The sequence below is a fragment of the Camellia sinensis genome, chromosome 8 (assembly GCF_055761805.1).
Source record: "Camellia sinensis isolate YWXY chromosome 8, ASM5576180v1, whole genome shotgun sequence".
Classification (NCBI taxonomy): domain Eukaryota; kingdom Viridiplantae; phylum Streptophyta; class Magnoliopsida; order Ericales; family Theaceae; genus Camellia; species Camellia sinensis.
In genome coordinates this window covers 191,883,118-191,898,292 of record NC_138968.1, presented here as the reverse complement: position 1 = coordinate 191,898,292, position 15,175 = coordinate 191,883,118, and positions in this window count along the sequence as shown.

Sequence of the window (15,175 nt, the reverse complement as noted above, 5' to 3'; positions counted from 1 at the left end):
TATTGTGTGGGAGGAGATAGGAGATGTACTCCACGATTTAGGGGAAGATAGGGGATGGACTCCTAAACAGGATATTATTTAGGAGGAGATAGGGAATGAACTCCATCGATACAGCAAATATGTGTATCGCTTAAATTATTGATACAGCAAATCCGTGTATCATTTGTGAAGTATGGAAGTGTTTTGTATGTTATTGATACAGCAAATGTGTGTATCTATTGAGGCTTATGGAAGTGTTTGAGATGAGTTATTCTCTCATTTGAATTATTAAAATGGAAATATTATTGATATGAGATATAATCTCATTTAAAGTATGTGGTCAGGTTCTGAGCCAGGAAATGAATTGAGAAATTGGTTAAGAAATGGGAAATGGAATGAAACATGGACACAATTGAAATGGGTTATGAATTGATTTATGTGAGTTAAACATTTATCAAATGCTTATCTTTTAGTTATTGCTCATATTATGTTTAGCATATCTCTACTGGGCGTTGGCTCACCCTATATGGGACACTATTTTCAAGTACAGGTAGTATGCCGCCTCCGAGGTCTTAGCTTGGATGGCAGTGGGAGTCAAAGACTCTTTTTGTTTTATTTTGTTATATTACATGTATATCAAGCCAAGGGCTTATTTTGTGTAGAGTTAGTACTCTCCTTTTATAACCAAGTGTTGACTTGAAAAGTTGTAAGCCTATAGGGTATTTACTTTTGTTGTCAACATGTAATACATTTTGTAAAGAATACTTTGATTTATGAAATTATGCTTTATTCTCTTTCGTCTAAGCATGTCAAGAATGTATGATAAATGGGTTTATTTTGAGGGCGTTACAATAGGTCTGTCCATATGTGGTTTGACTGTTTGGGATTGATAGCGCATGCCTCATGTGTAATGTTCTTCACTACCTTTGATGCCTTAGCTTCTAAACATGTTTTGCATGCATTGCTTACATGATAGAGCCTTGTGCATGCCACTCTAGCATTGATAGATAAGCATGTTGTTGCATGTGTGATGCATTGTATGTGTTTGGATCGAACGTTAATCCAAACACGAGAAACGAGGGCATTTCATACTTGAAGTAATGAAACGTGCCTCATTTCTTAGTCACTGCCCCCTTGATTGTGCATGATAGGGTGGAGGCCTCTTGAGTCTTGTGTGTTACTTGTGCATTCATTAACTTGTACAAACTCTGCTTCTCGGCTATCGTGCATTGTGATGCTCGGTTGGTGGCCTGAGAGTCGAGTACCGCACTCATTTGAGCTTGAGAAATGATAAGGAGGGTGGTTATACACACATACCCTGCAAATGCCTTGCTTTGCCCTTGTTGAACTCTGTTTGCAGCAAAATCGAAGTGTGTAGAAGCAACTGGCTGACCAGCCACTTTAAGTGGCCTACAACCTCCTTAAGTGGCCGACAGGTGGCCTACAGCCTCCCCTGGTGGCCGGTAGTCCACCAGTTTGAAGATGGTTCAAAGTTATTCTGGTTCTGGAGCAGAAACAGTCTGGGAATTGGTTTGGTGTTCAAAATCGAAGCGAATGCAAACAGAGGCAACCGGTGGCAAGACGACGAGATTTCGGGAAGAAGCAACCGAGCATGCATGCATTCCTCGCCCCGATGCTCCTTTTAACTGTTTGATTAACTAGTTAATTCGTCGGTTTTGTACTTAATTAGTTAATGTACTTAGCTAATCGATTTGTGTTGAAATTAGTTAGCTAGAGTTAGTTAATTAATTGATTTGTAATAAGTATCTTAATTAGCGTAGCTAGTTAGTTTTCATTTCATTCGGACCCTCCATCGAGAGGGAAAATGCTGTAATAAGTGTGTGTGTGTGTGTGTGTGAATGTTTTCCAACCTCACGTCTTTCTCCCTTTTATTTACCAGCTTTTGATGGTTAGTTTTAGGGCATGTTTCAATTAGCATACTTATCCTTTGTATGCGTGTATCATTCATTCGTATTGCATGCACGGGGCTCGGCGCATCATTCAAACTGTATTGAATTTCAATACTTACTTGAATACGTGTTTCAAAGCATGTTATCAAGTGTTGCACTCATATGTCATCTTAGAATAGCCGAGCCTATTTAGTTGCATTTTGCATGTGTTGCATTAGGCATTGTTGACATAGTTAGGATCATGCATCGATTACTAACTAGCTTCTGTTTTGGCTCGGAGTACTCAGTGAGTGCTTATGCTTTAGCATCCTTGCATGTGTGTAAGTGATTGCCATGATAGCATGCTTACTATGAGGCTATTTGCTTAACTGTTATAACTGCATGAATGCCAATGGATGAAGGCTTCATTGCTTGAATTGGAACAATTCATCAAAATGTGAGTTTTAAGCCCATTTGAAGTGGCAAATCATCATGTTCTAAGCCCACCTTATTTGGTGGAAAATCCACGTTTTGGCCTACTTGCGAGTAGTATCTTCAAACCATTTTTGAAAAACAAACATGAGATGTTTTGTTCCAAATCGAGCGATTTAGTCTATACTTGTATGTTGTGCGCATAACATAGTAGTTTTAGATTAATAAATCGGAATAAGAACACAAGTGTTTTCAAAATAACATATCATATTTAGTAGAGGCCAATTCTCTGATTGGCCGAGCGGGGGTGCTCATTTCATGACCTTCCCCCTTCGTACCCAAGTTCCCGAGCCGAGGCAACTTTGGTGATGACAGATACGTGGCCTTAGCATGAGTCAGGGTTTCCTAAATTTTCCAAAATAAAATAATTGGGTGGCGACTCTAAAATCTGGCAAAGCAGTCCATGTTTGACGCTTTTTGATAAAAATTGATTTTTCAAAATGATTTGCCGGATTTGGACTCTTTGGTGATTTATCAGTCTTACATTACACTTTGTGAGATTAGATTCAGAATCGTGACAGGAGTCCGAACTATAGTAGCTAGAACCCAATTCGCGCCCTCGCGCGCGGAGTGAGTTTCGGGCGGTCTACACTAATGATTCGCTAAATTTCAAGGTCTTGCACCGATAGGTTCATGTGCCCTAGCTATTCCATGAACCACCGATATTCAGCGTTCCAGTTCATTAACTGGGGCAAGGACAGATTCGTTAATCTAATCGGCTAAATTTCAAGGCCTTGCACCGATAGGTTCATGTGTCCCAGCCATTCCATGAACCACCGATATTCGGCGTTCCAGTTCATTCCTTAACTAGGGCAAGAGCAGATTCGTTAATCTTAATGGCTAATGATTCGCTAAATTTAAAGGCCTTGCGCCGATAGTTTCATGTGCCCCAGCCACTCCATGAACCACCGATATTCGGCGTTCAAGTTCATTCATTAGCTATTGCAAGGGCATATTCATTAATTCATTCAGCTAAATTGAAAAGATACGCAGTTATCTAATCGGCAGATATTTAATCGGATGTTTAATTTACTCATGATCTTACATCCTACTAGATTGATAGCTAGTACACGCAACAGACAATAGTAAAAAGCAAAGGAAATTTTCATTAATAAATTGAGTACATATTGTAGTCATTTTACATATGAAAATTATCCTAAATAAACAAAAATCTACTAAACAAAATTTACTAACAAAAATCTAGAAGAACCATACATGGAAGATGCCTAACAAAAATTAGAATGTCACCCTAGTCAATCTTCAGGGTCAAGCTCCAGTGGCTCAACGTCCACCTGCTCATATGGAATCAGCTGGGCCAATGTCACATTAGCGGCAGCGAGGGCTTTGAGCCAGCCGTGTTTGAAGCCCCGATTCTCGAATTTGGGTACTTCCTCGACATAGTTCTCCAAGGCGGTGTCCTTCTCAACTTGGAATGCTTTGGAAACCTCAGAGTTGGCTATTTCTTTAGCTTTCTTCGACTCTTCCAAATCAGCTTCCAATTTGGCAATCACCTCATTGGCTAACTTGAGTGCGTCTTCGCTCGCGGTTGCCCTCTCTTTGGCGACCAATCTGAGTTGGTCAGAACTCTTCGCTTTCTCTTCCTCGGCATCGGCTCTTGCACTCTCCTCCGCCACTCTCGCCGACTCGGATTCAGCTCTTTGAGAGGCCTCCACGGCCTTGCTCTTCTCATTTTCAATTTTGACTTTCAACAAGACGATCTGTTCAATAACATCATGTTGACAGCGGCCGATCTCAGCTATCCTGCCTGCCGTCTGCAAAGCAAGGAATTAGAGTTAAGTCATAATAAAAAATAAAAAATATATATAGACGGAAGACTACAGATAAGTTAAGTCACGTACCAATATGGGCGATTGAGTGGCTAAGGCAATTGACAACAAATCTGGATCCGCCCGAAAAGTTACTCTATCAACCAGCAGGGAAATTGAGGAAGCCATGCTCAAGGCCACAGCCGGATCTTTTAGAGCCGACGTATCGAATGCAATCGACACAGTCTTTATCCTTGGTTGGACGATGAATGGCATGACCGAGTCCGACTCTTCCAAGCGTGGCCGTTTATCAGTAAGTGTTTCCTCAAGGTCGGCTTCGCGCTCGGCAGGACGCTTTTCTCCCCTCTGCTTGGCCTTCTGATCCAACTGTTCAATAATTTGTTCCATCTCGACTGTTTCAACCTGAGTCGTTTCAACTTGCTCCGTTTCGGTATTCGGCGGAGAAGACTCAACCACGACAACAGGAGGAGGATCGGATCAATTAGTCTTAGCCCTCCTCTGGGCGGCCATCGGTTCGATATTTTTCCTTCTGGCCATCTGCGTTAGCGACTCCCTAGCCATGTTGTCAAGGTACGCACCGAGAAGGTCCCCTAAGTCGGTAAAAATGTCTACAAAAGAGGCGTCCCTTCGGCCTGAAGTAGATGGAGGGTTGGATTGATTAAGGTCGGCTTCTTCAAAAGCCAAGTTTAGAGCCTCGTCAACTTCGCCTTCCAAAAGTGGACTGATTAGGTTGTTCGGCGACTTCCTTGGCTACTGGTTCTTCCGCCTGCTCCAAGTCAGAAGCTTCCAAACCAATATGCCTGAAGTTTTTGAAGTTGGAGAAGATAAGAGCCGTGAGTTGCTGTTCACCCCTCGGAATCGGAATATTGTTTGCGGCCAAAAAGGTTACGTAAGTTAGCTTGTATTTGAGAAGTATATGAGCCGCCCTCCTTTGCTTCTAGAGGTTTGGACGGCCAAAAAACTGGAGTGCAGTTTTGATTTTCGCAAGCACAACGTCGTCAACCGAAACAAAAACTTTCTTCAAATCGTTTCTTGCATAAATAAAGCGGTAAGTACACGAAAGGAAAACCGATTAAATATATATCAAATACATGTAAGAAGCTTTACGGCCACCTGGTTTGCCTTTTCGTCTAGGCACAGGATCTAGGAGATCTTCACCCTCGCTAAATTCCCAGTTGCCTTAGACAACGACCATAATATCGTCAACTCGCTTGCCAGAGCTGGCAAGCATAGTCACCAAATGATGGTCGGTATCCTTAGCCCCGAGAAAGTAGCGCCCCTACCGGCCAGAAGATTTGGCCAAGGCATAGCAATACTGAATAGCAGGGATACCAAGATTGATCCTAAGGCGTCGGTTCAACTCTACAATTCCCATTACGATTTGGTAAAAATTTATGTTAGGTTGGGAAGGAATTAGACCCTAGTGGCGAAGGACGGCCCTTAGACATGGGTGAAGGAGGAAACGGACTCCGCCCTCAGTAATTGATAGGAGATGAAAGATGATTGTACTCTCATCAATCCTTTCCATATTAAGTGTGCTCTCTACCACGAGTGACAGGTGGATGTCGTCAGGAATGGCAAAATAGTGTCGAAAACCGGTGACTCGATTCGCAGAAAGAAGGGTTTTCAAATGTTTGGCCATCCTATCCAGTTTAGGGAGTATGCTAAACTAAAAACAAACAAGGAAATGGGATTCAAAATGGGGGAAAAGAGAACTTACAAGAAGCAGAGAAGACAATGAGAAATGGGAGGAAGTTGCAGAGGTCGTGAAAAGAAGGTGTTATACTGAGACGCGAATGGAAAACTTTGAGTATTCAAAAACATACATTCGAAGGGACAAAGTTCTAAATCGCATTAAATGAAGGAAGCATACGAAGGGGCGGGAAATTGTAATGATGACCAAAAAGCGTATGCGTTCTGACACTTACGTTGGAATGAGGTTAACCGCCAAATTTTTGTTGACTTTTCAAGTCTGAAACCAAACACGCCGACTAACTGGTGTTAGTGGGATGTTTGGGGGGCAATTGTGGGAGCCGAATATCGATGATGGTAGAGATGCGGGGTACACTTAGAAAATCAGGATATATATTATATTCGACTCTGTCCTGTACGATCCAAACGCCGAATATCTAATCGGCCATAGAACCAGTTAAACAAAAAGCCGAGTGAGAATTGGCATACGACAGAAGGGGCCGAATGAACAATCATACGATGGATTAAGAGTGGGCCCGACCCTGGGGCCCAAAAGGGAATATAAATTGCGGGGATATATTTTCTGAGTACCAACACATGGCCAAGGTGACGCCGACGTGTCAGCCGAGATGCCACGTGTCCTGGTCGTGAAGCCGAGGTAATCTCAGATAGGCCGAGGTTATCTCCGAAGATATCGGAGTCCGGGATAAGCGGATAGGGGACAAGAGTCCTAGAATGAGGAAGGACTCAGCCTGGATAAGGATAAAGCTCTTAGAGAGTTTATCTTTATCTATTGGAGAGTCCAAGATAAGCACTGAGCAGAAGTCCATTGAAGCTAGGCTTCTATTGGGACTAGGATTGAGTTGGCTATAAAAGAGAGGCACCCCTAATGGATCTAAGGTACGCAATTTGTACTCTGAATAGTGAATTAAGCACATTTTTATCTTTAAGAGATAACTGACTTTATCATCGGAGTGCCCCCGGGTGGACGAACCACCGCTGGAATCTGTTCTTTCTGTTACAGGTCATTCAGGCGTCATCTATTCTGCCAGTGCTCTCTAGTTGAATACTAAGTTGGCAGTGTGGTCAGAAATTCACTCACACAAAAATAGAGGAGCATCAACCAAAGAAAGGTACGTGAGAACAAATCCAAAAAACTTAAGCCTCAAGCAAACAATAGACTTACACTAACTTATCCGTCGGAGTGCTAATTCCGACATCCCCGATCGGAGTATTAATCCTTTTTTCAGGTGACGATCAGAGAATCAAGGACGTGCTTCAAGATCCAAGAGTATATCCAAACCTACTTCTCCACAAAAATGATAGTATCATCAACAAAAAAAATTACTCCTAATATTTTATTATAAATAAAAAAAATTATAAGTCACATAAAATAATATTATTTTCTTTATTTGGAAGCTCAATTAATTTGAAACAATTCTTTGAAACAGATTGACAAAATTTCACTTACAATTAGGTTTTGATCTATTAGTTTTATAATATTAGAACTCAAAAAAAAAAAAAAAAAAAAATCCATTGATGCTATAATATTACAACAAAAAAAAAATGCTTTTCAATTTATTCCAAAAAATAATAAACCAAATACATAAAAATACTTTATTTAAAATTATATAATCACTATACGTGTTACAAATTAAAGAATATATATTAATTATAATAAAATAAAATAATAGAAGCCAAATTAATGAATAAATTGAGAGAAATATAAGGAGAGTATTTTGGTATCTATGTTAAAAAAAAAATATTAATCATAACAGTTTTAGGATTCGTTTGGGATGTGGCTTTTTTGGCTATTTTAGCTTGAGACTAAAAAGCCTCGTTTAGGATAAGTTTTTTGGTTTTTTTGACTTTTGTGAGAAAAAAAAAAAAGAAGAAATGATTATGGATTTGATGTAATGTTTTGTCTTATTGGGCTAAAAAACCTATTTTATCTTTTTATAGCTAGAATAGCCAAAAAGTCAAAAAGCCTAACATGCCAAACGAATTCTTAAAAAAACTTTTCTTACTTCCTATACAAATTGAAATAATTTTACGCATTTAATGCATTCCTTAACATATGACCTGTAGACTATGTTTGGCATGTCTATTTGGGCTAAAATAGTCATATAGGATAAAATTGACTATTTTAGCCCAATAGGGTAAAATGTCACATTTAAACTATAATCATTTCATTTTTTTCTCTAAAAAAAGTCAAAAAGTTTATCCCAAACGAGACGTTTTAGCCCCGGACTAAAATAGGCAAAAAGCCAAAGGGTTAATGCTAGTGCCTCCAAGACACTAGTTAAAGTGCATTTATGATATATATATATATATATATATATATTTGTTACTGGAAAATCCTCTCACTCTCTCGTAGGTTCAAGACAGCGCCCCTTGCAGAGATCACTAAGGTGTCCTATTGTTCGTTCCGAGTAAGGAGACTATAACCTGAGAACTTGCCCCGACCTCCCAAAACAAGCTCTGCTTAAGTCAGGATTTGCGCAGCGAGCGAACATTAGGCCCATACTAAGTGCTGTGATAACAACAAATTGAGGCTAACCTCCTAACCAACTGCGCTACATCCAGGAGATTGGCCCAATGGGTTTTGAACTTGAGACTTAGGGTCTTAACCCCCAAGCCTTTACCAAGTTGCAAAACACCCTTGGGTTCATTTAATGATATATTAATTTGCGTTGAAACTGATAAGTTTTTAATTTTAGTTACTCATTAAATTAACAAGTTGGGAAACTACACGCAGATAAGAGAAGGAAAAAAAAAATTATCAACACATGAAAGAGTGTAAGAGCATCCCTATCAGAGCACCTAAACCATGTCCATACCTAGTTTAGGGGGTTGGAACTCCTTTATACCATCACATCAAATCCCTTACCCTAAACTAATATTTGTTATAGTGACTTCCTACAAATAAGGAGTCACTGTAACTCCCTTATATCTAACAAAATTGCTTCGCCGGTCGTCCACCCGGACGTCCGGCTGGTCGACCTCCCGAACGTCCGACCGGTCAACCCCCTTAATCACTGCTCTCAGAAGAAGACACCAAAAGCAGATAGATGTGAGCCATTGTACCCAATAGCTGTTCTGATAGATGAGCTTAAAAATGATGACATTCAACTTAGGTTGAATTCGATATATCAGTGGTGGGATTGTAGAAACAAGAAAACAGAGAGAGTTCGATTACTTCGCTTTGGCTCTTCAATGGCCTGACACTGTTTGTCAGAGATCTGCTAGCCATTGTTGTTCCTCTAACGCTTGTGGTAGAGGGTACTTAGTATTGTCAATCTTTCCACTTATTTTCTTTTATTTCATATTCAATTGATTTATACATGAGTTGGGTATTTATATATATATTTGTATATGTATATTTGCAATTAATTTTTATAATGGGGTGTGTTCTTGTGGAAGCTTCGATTTTTCTATACGTTTTGAGGACTTTAGATTGGGATTTTTCTGTACATCAATTTCTCAAGACATTTTCTGTATAGAAGTGGAATTGGTATCTTCAATGTTCATATCTTTAATTTCAATCTAAGAAGAAGATGAAAAAGTGAAAGAGTAAGGAAAGAATATTTTAATAATATTTTAGGGAAAGAATAGGGAGTTTGTTGGAGGAAGTAGATAAAAAAGTGATTATTAAAATAGGGAATGAATTTTTTAATAATATTTTAAGGTAAAATTTAAGTAAACTGCTGCGGATGCTCTAAGTGACGCTTACACCCCTACAATATTTTGTTTGCACCTCACCACAAACACATTTGCACCCTCATGTATATGTAATTTTTTTCCCTTCTCTCACTTGCATGTAATTCTCTCTTAATAAGTTTCTATTTTTAGTCACCCATTAATTAAATACATTTATAGAGTGTTTCAATGACTTTGAAATTTGTATACAACTAATTTATAACAGTGGTACTATACGTACTAATTGATATAATAATTAGTATACCAACATCTGTTATAATATTATCACTTCAAAACTATGAATCTTACCTATTATACCACTATCATAGAAAATTGAGAATAAGTTATAAATGTTATATTGTTAGAGACCAAATTACCATTTTCTTTAATTGTCTCTATTTTTATATACTTTTCATAATGGAAATTTTTTAAACATTTTTGTAATTATAAAATTGAATTTTATTTTTGTCAATAACATTTTGTGATTTTTTTTTAATTTTTAAATTTCAATCATACTTGAATTATATGGTGTAATAAAAATAAATCTAAAAATTATAACAAATATAAAAATTCCATAATATTAATCAACAAAGGAATTTTATTTTTAAATGACATTTTGTAAATTTTTTTCAAAAAAATTTTGTAAATACCCTTTATTTTCAATTATAATTAAATTACATGGTGTAAGGAAAATGTCATTATATATATATATATATATTTTTAAAAAGGGCATTTAATTTTTTTTTAAAGCCACAAATGTTTCATTTAAAATTAAAAGACATTCACTTTTATAAAAAAAAAAATATTAAAAAATATTTTATTATGAAAATTATATAATAATAGAAACTTTATTATGAAAAATATATAATAATAGAAACAATTAAAGAAAAGGATAATCAGGACTCTAACAATCACTACAAAAAAAAGTGTTTTTTGCGACGGCAAAACGTCGTCACAAATGGTCCATACGCCGTCTCTAATACTTTTTGCGACGGTAATTTGGCTTTTTGCGACGGCAAGTGGGGGGTCGCAACAAAGGGGGTTGCAAAAGGGCTTTAGCGACGGTAAGTGCCGTCGCCATTGTTTTTTGCGACGGGAGACTGCCTTTTTTGCGACGGCAATGTTCTGTCACCAATAATGGAAGAAAATCTGAGTTTTTGCGACGGTACAGTATTTCCGTCGCTAAAATGGGTTTTTTGAGACGGCAAGAATGCCGTCGCTAAAAGTGTCGTAGCTGATAACTATTGCCAACGGCAACCTGAGCCGTCGCTAAAGGTTTTATTTTCAATTACATTCCATAGCTTTTGCGACAGTATGTTTGCCATCGCAAAAGCCTCGTAGAATTTTTTTGCGACGGGTTGTTATGCCGTCTCAAAAAAAAAATTATTAAAAAAATTAAAATAACCTGTATTAAATGAAAAATAATTATAAAAAAATTCAAAAATTACATAATAATATAAATACATACATAAACAAAAATTGACAAATAATGAAAATACATTATGTTGTTCCATTCATAACAATACATAAATAAAAATTCATAACAATAAAAATTATGCCACTACATAATGTCGCATACTACATACATAATGTTGTTCACAAATTTAAATAACATAAATCTAAATCAAAATCAAAAGTTTTCGTCTTGATTCTTTCGTGGGTTACAAAAACAAAAGTTGGTCATAATCTTTATACGCCCGCATTCCACAAGAAGCAAACTGCTACTCAGGAAATATCTGAAAAAAACAAGATAAAAATAATTAATAACCATATAATGGTGTTAATATTTTAATTACAGAAAAATATAAAAAAAAAAATTGACTACTATATAATTAGAAAGATAGTTTAGTAAATAATTTTGACTAGACTGAAATCCGACTCTAACTCCCAAACCGGGAACCCGATTCGAGCCCTGTCTTCTCCCACAAGTCTCTCGTGCCTAGGCGGTCACGTGTGCCAAGTTTCGTGCTAAACCGACGTCGTTTGGTGATTTTGGAGCATTAACGCCTCGAATTCAAGTTTCTTAAGGAACTAGTTTGCCTAAAGTGAAATCTGGCTCTAACTCCCAAACCGGGAACCCAATTCGAGCCCCGTCTTCTCCCACAAGTCTCTCGTGCCTAGGCGGTCGCGTGTGCCAAGTTTCGTGCTAAACCGACGTCGTTTGGTGATTTTGGAGCATTAACGCCTCGAATTCAAGTTTCTTAAGGAACTAGTTTGCCTAAAGTGAAATCTGGCTCTAACTCCCAAACCGGGAACCCAATTCGAGCCCCGTCTTCTCCCACAAGTCTCTCGTGCCTAGGCGGTCGCGTGTGCCAAGTTTCTTGCTAAACCGACGTCGTTTGGTGATTTTGGAGCATTAACGCCTCGAATTCAAGTTTCTTAAGGACAAAGATGTGAACTTCTGACAACCCGGATACAATTCACTTTGTGCATCTTGAACAAGTTTGAAATATTTTGCAGTCTCTGCATTTGGACTGAGCTGGGGTTTAGATGCATGGGGATCAGGCCCCTGTGGTTCATCACCCTCAACACTTATACCGGCATGTGGATTTCCCATAGCCCCTTGTATCATTCCAATCATATCATCCCCAATGTCTAAATTAGTTAATGTTTTATTCTCTCGATTACTATGCAGAGATACGTAAAATTCCCCATGATTTATCCAATGTTTGTATTTTTTAAAAAAACCATTCAAAATCAGATGCTCCCGTACACCCTCTCGTACAAAACAGTATCGATTCTCACACTTCCTACACGGACAACTGATCATCGAACCTTCAACCGTATTGGTGTAGGCAAACACAAGGAATTCATCAATCTCATTAATGTATTCGCTCGACATCCTATTTGGCAAATCAATCCAACTCTTATCCATCATCTGTACACATCCACAAAAATATCTCATTAAAGTAACTCTAAATATAATACCTACGTATTCATGTACCATGATACCTATCCGTCCAATTTCTCTCAAATAGGTAGGTGGTCTTATCCCAGTTAGTTATTTACCGATTTGATGGGAGAACATCAGTAGGGCAGAACTGCATACCATGTAGTAGCTACAATTTACAAACTATATGCAAATATTAGTTTTAATGCACTTCTATTCAATCCTAAAATACAAGCACAGAACTGCAAGGAACAAGATTGTGCTTCTAACCATTTCACCAAGATGCTATTTTTTATCTAGAAAATCAAAAAGTTGAACTTGAACTTGAACAACCATATACTAAACAAAGTATTTCAAGCTTCAGGAGCTACATCACAAATCCAACTCCACATGACAAGTATCAAACACTAGATCCTTACCTAATGACCACAATCAAATAAACCCAATACTGATCTTCAACAAAAAGTTGAAAATATATAGATATATATTCTGTTAGCATGAATCAAAATAATATGAATAGAAACTGGCATATTACAAGTTGGGAGAAAAAGAAGAATATTTGAATCCAACAGAGGCTCACCCAACCTGTCATAAGATTCCAAGTTTCAAATTCTTTCCCCAGATTTGAAAACTTCAAATTTAAAGAGAAAAACTTTGAATTCTTTATTAGCTGTTAATAGATTTTTCATGTTTTGTTTTTATTTTCTCACTAATTTTCCATAACAGTCTATATAACTTTAGCGCAAAGTAAATTAAAATTTGTCAGTTAAACCAGATAAATAGACAAACATCACTATAAAATCTACTTATCACCAACAAAATTTATAAATAAAATCTTCTTATCACTAATTTATAATTTTTTGCAATATTACTGATTTACACAATGTATAGATTGCCGAATATACATAACTTCATCTCATTAGTACTTAAGTTACCATTACTCTTAGCCCAAAGAAAATAATGTATAACCTCATTTAGGTCTCAACCTATGATTGTTAGCTGTATCAAGTCTTTTTCAAATTTTCATACCAGAAGAAATTAACACAACACTGAGTAATGAATTCTTATGAGGCCTGCAACATGTAAACTGAAGAAATCCATACATTATGTGAGAGAGAGAGAGAGAGAGAGAGAGCATACGCAGAGAGAGTCGTTGTCGAATATACATTCATCTATATATATATATACAGAGAGAGAGAGAGAGAGCATACACAGAGAGAGCCGTTGTCGTCGTCGTCGGACCAACCAGAGCCGTTGTCGTCGCCGCCGCACCACCGCACCACCGTAGCTCGTTTGAGGAATTTGGGTAAAAAAAAAATGTTTCGAAGATTTAGGGATTTGGCTGAAATCATCGAGCGGGAAGATGAAAGGGAAGGGCGTAATTATTTTTTTTTAACTTTTTGCGACGGTTCGTTTTACACCGTCGCCGATGGTTACTAATTACATCATAAAACGGCGCCGTTTTAATAAACCCCTTTTTGCGACAGAAGTTTGCCGTCGCAAATGGCCACTGTTTGCGACAGCAAACATATGCTATCTCAAAACTTTTTTTTTTTTTTGCGACGGTAAAAAACGCCGTCGCTAATAATTCTGCATTTACTAACTATCCGCGTGGTTTTATTACCGATGGGACAAACGCCGTCGCTAAATCCTTTATTTGCGACGGTATAAGTTGCTGTCGCAAAAAACCATTTTTTGCAACGGGAGGCGCGCCGTCACTATTGCTTCCGTGTTGTTTGACCCCTTTTCTTGTAGTGAATACAATATTTTAATGAGTAATGCTAGAGATCCCAAATATTCTACCAAAAGTTTTACCAAATGTCTCACATGGGTGTGGAACCCACACAATGTGGGTCCCATGTGGGTCCCACACCCATGTGAGACATTTGGTAAAACTTTTGGTAGAATTTTTGGGACCTCTAGCATTTTTGTATTTTAATTTAAGTTTCGAGGATAGTGTGATTGATTAAGATGAGTTAATGCATCTTTAAAAAGTGACAAAACCCTTGTAATTAATATTTAAACTTTTTATATATAAAAATAATATTTTAACAAATTTCAAAACACATTAAATATAATAGAACATAAATAGTTATTTCTTAGTATGACTGTACATAAATTTAGAATTGTTCGGAAAGTTCAATAGTATTACATATACAAATTATAACTTTATCATTGAATTCATTTATTAATAACGTTACAAATACTAAAAATTTGTTAAATTGTATCATATTATTAAGGGATTTTTATTGATAAATCTCATTTAGAAGTGTTTTAATCTAAAAAGTCCATGAAGAAATTTATTAACTCATTTGGTCCCATGTATGTATAGTTTTATTCTATAAAGTCATTTTTCTTAATTTACACTCTTTTTTTAGACTCTTATCCTCTTATATTTAATTTTGATACCCTTACAAATATTTTTTGAACGGTTAGCAATTTTATGATGTAAATATTTATATTTTAACATTCACATTGGTAAGAATGTAAAATTGACCCATGGCCCGTGGGCGGTTCGAAGATCGCCCCCGGGCCGGGGCGGGCCCAGTCCGTTGACAATGTGAATATTCACATTGACTTGTTAACATTCACATTGATAGAAGTGTAAAATTGGCCCACCGCCCGTGGGCGGCCCGAAAACCCATCCATGGCGCGTGTGCTACCCGGGGCGAGCCCGGTCCGGCCCGTTGACAATGTGAATATTCACATTAACATAGTAACATTCACGTTGATAGGAGTGTAAAATT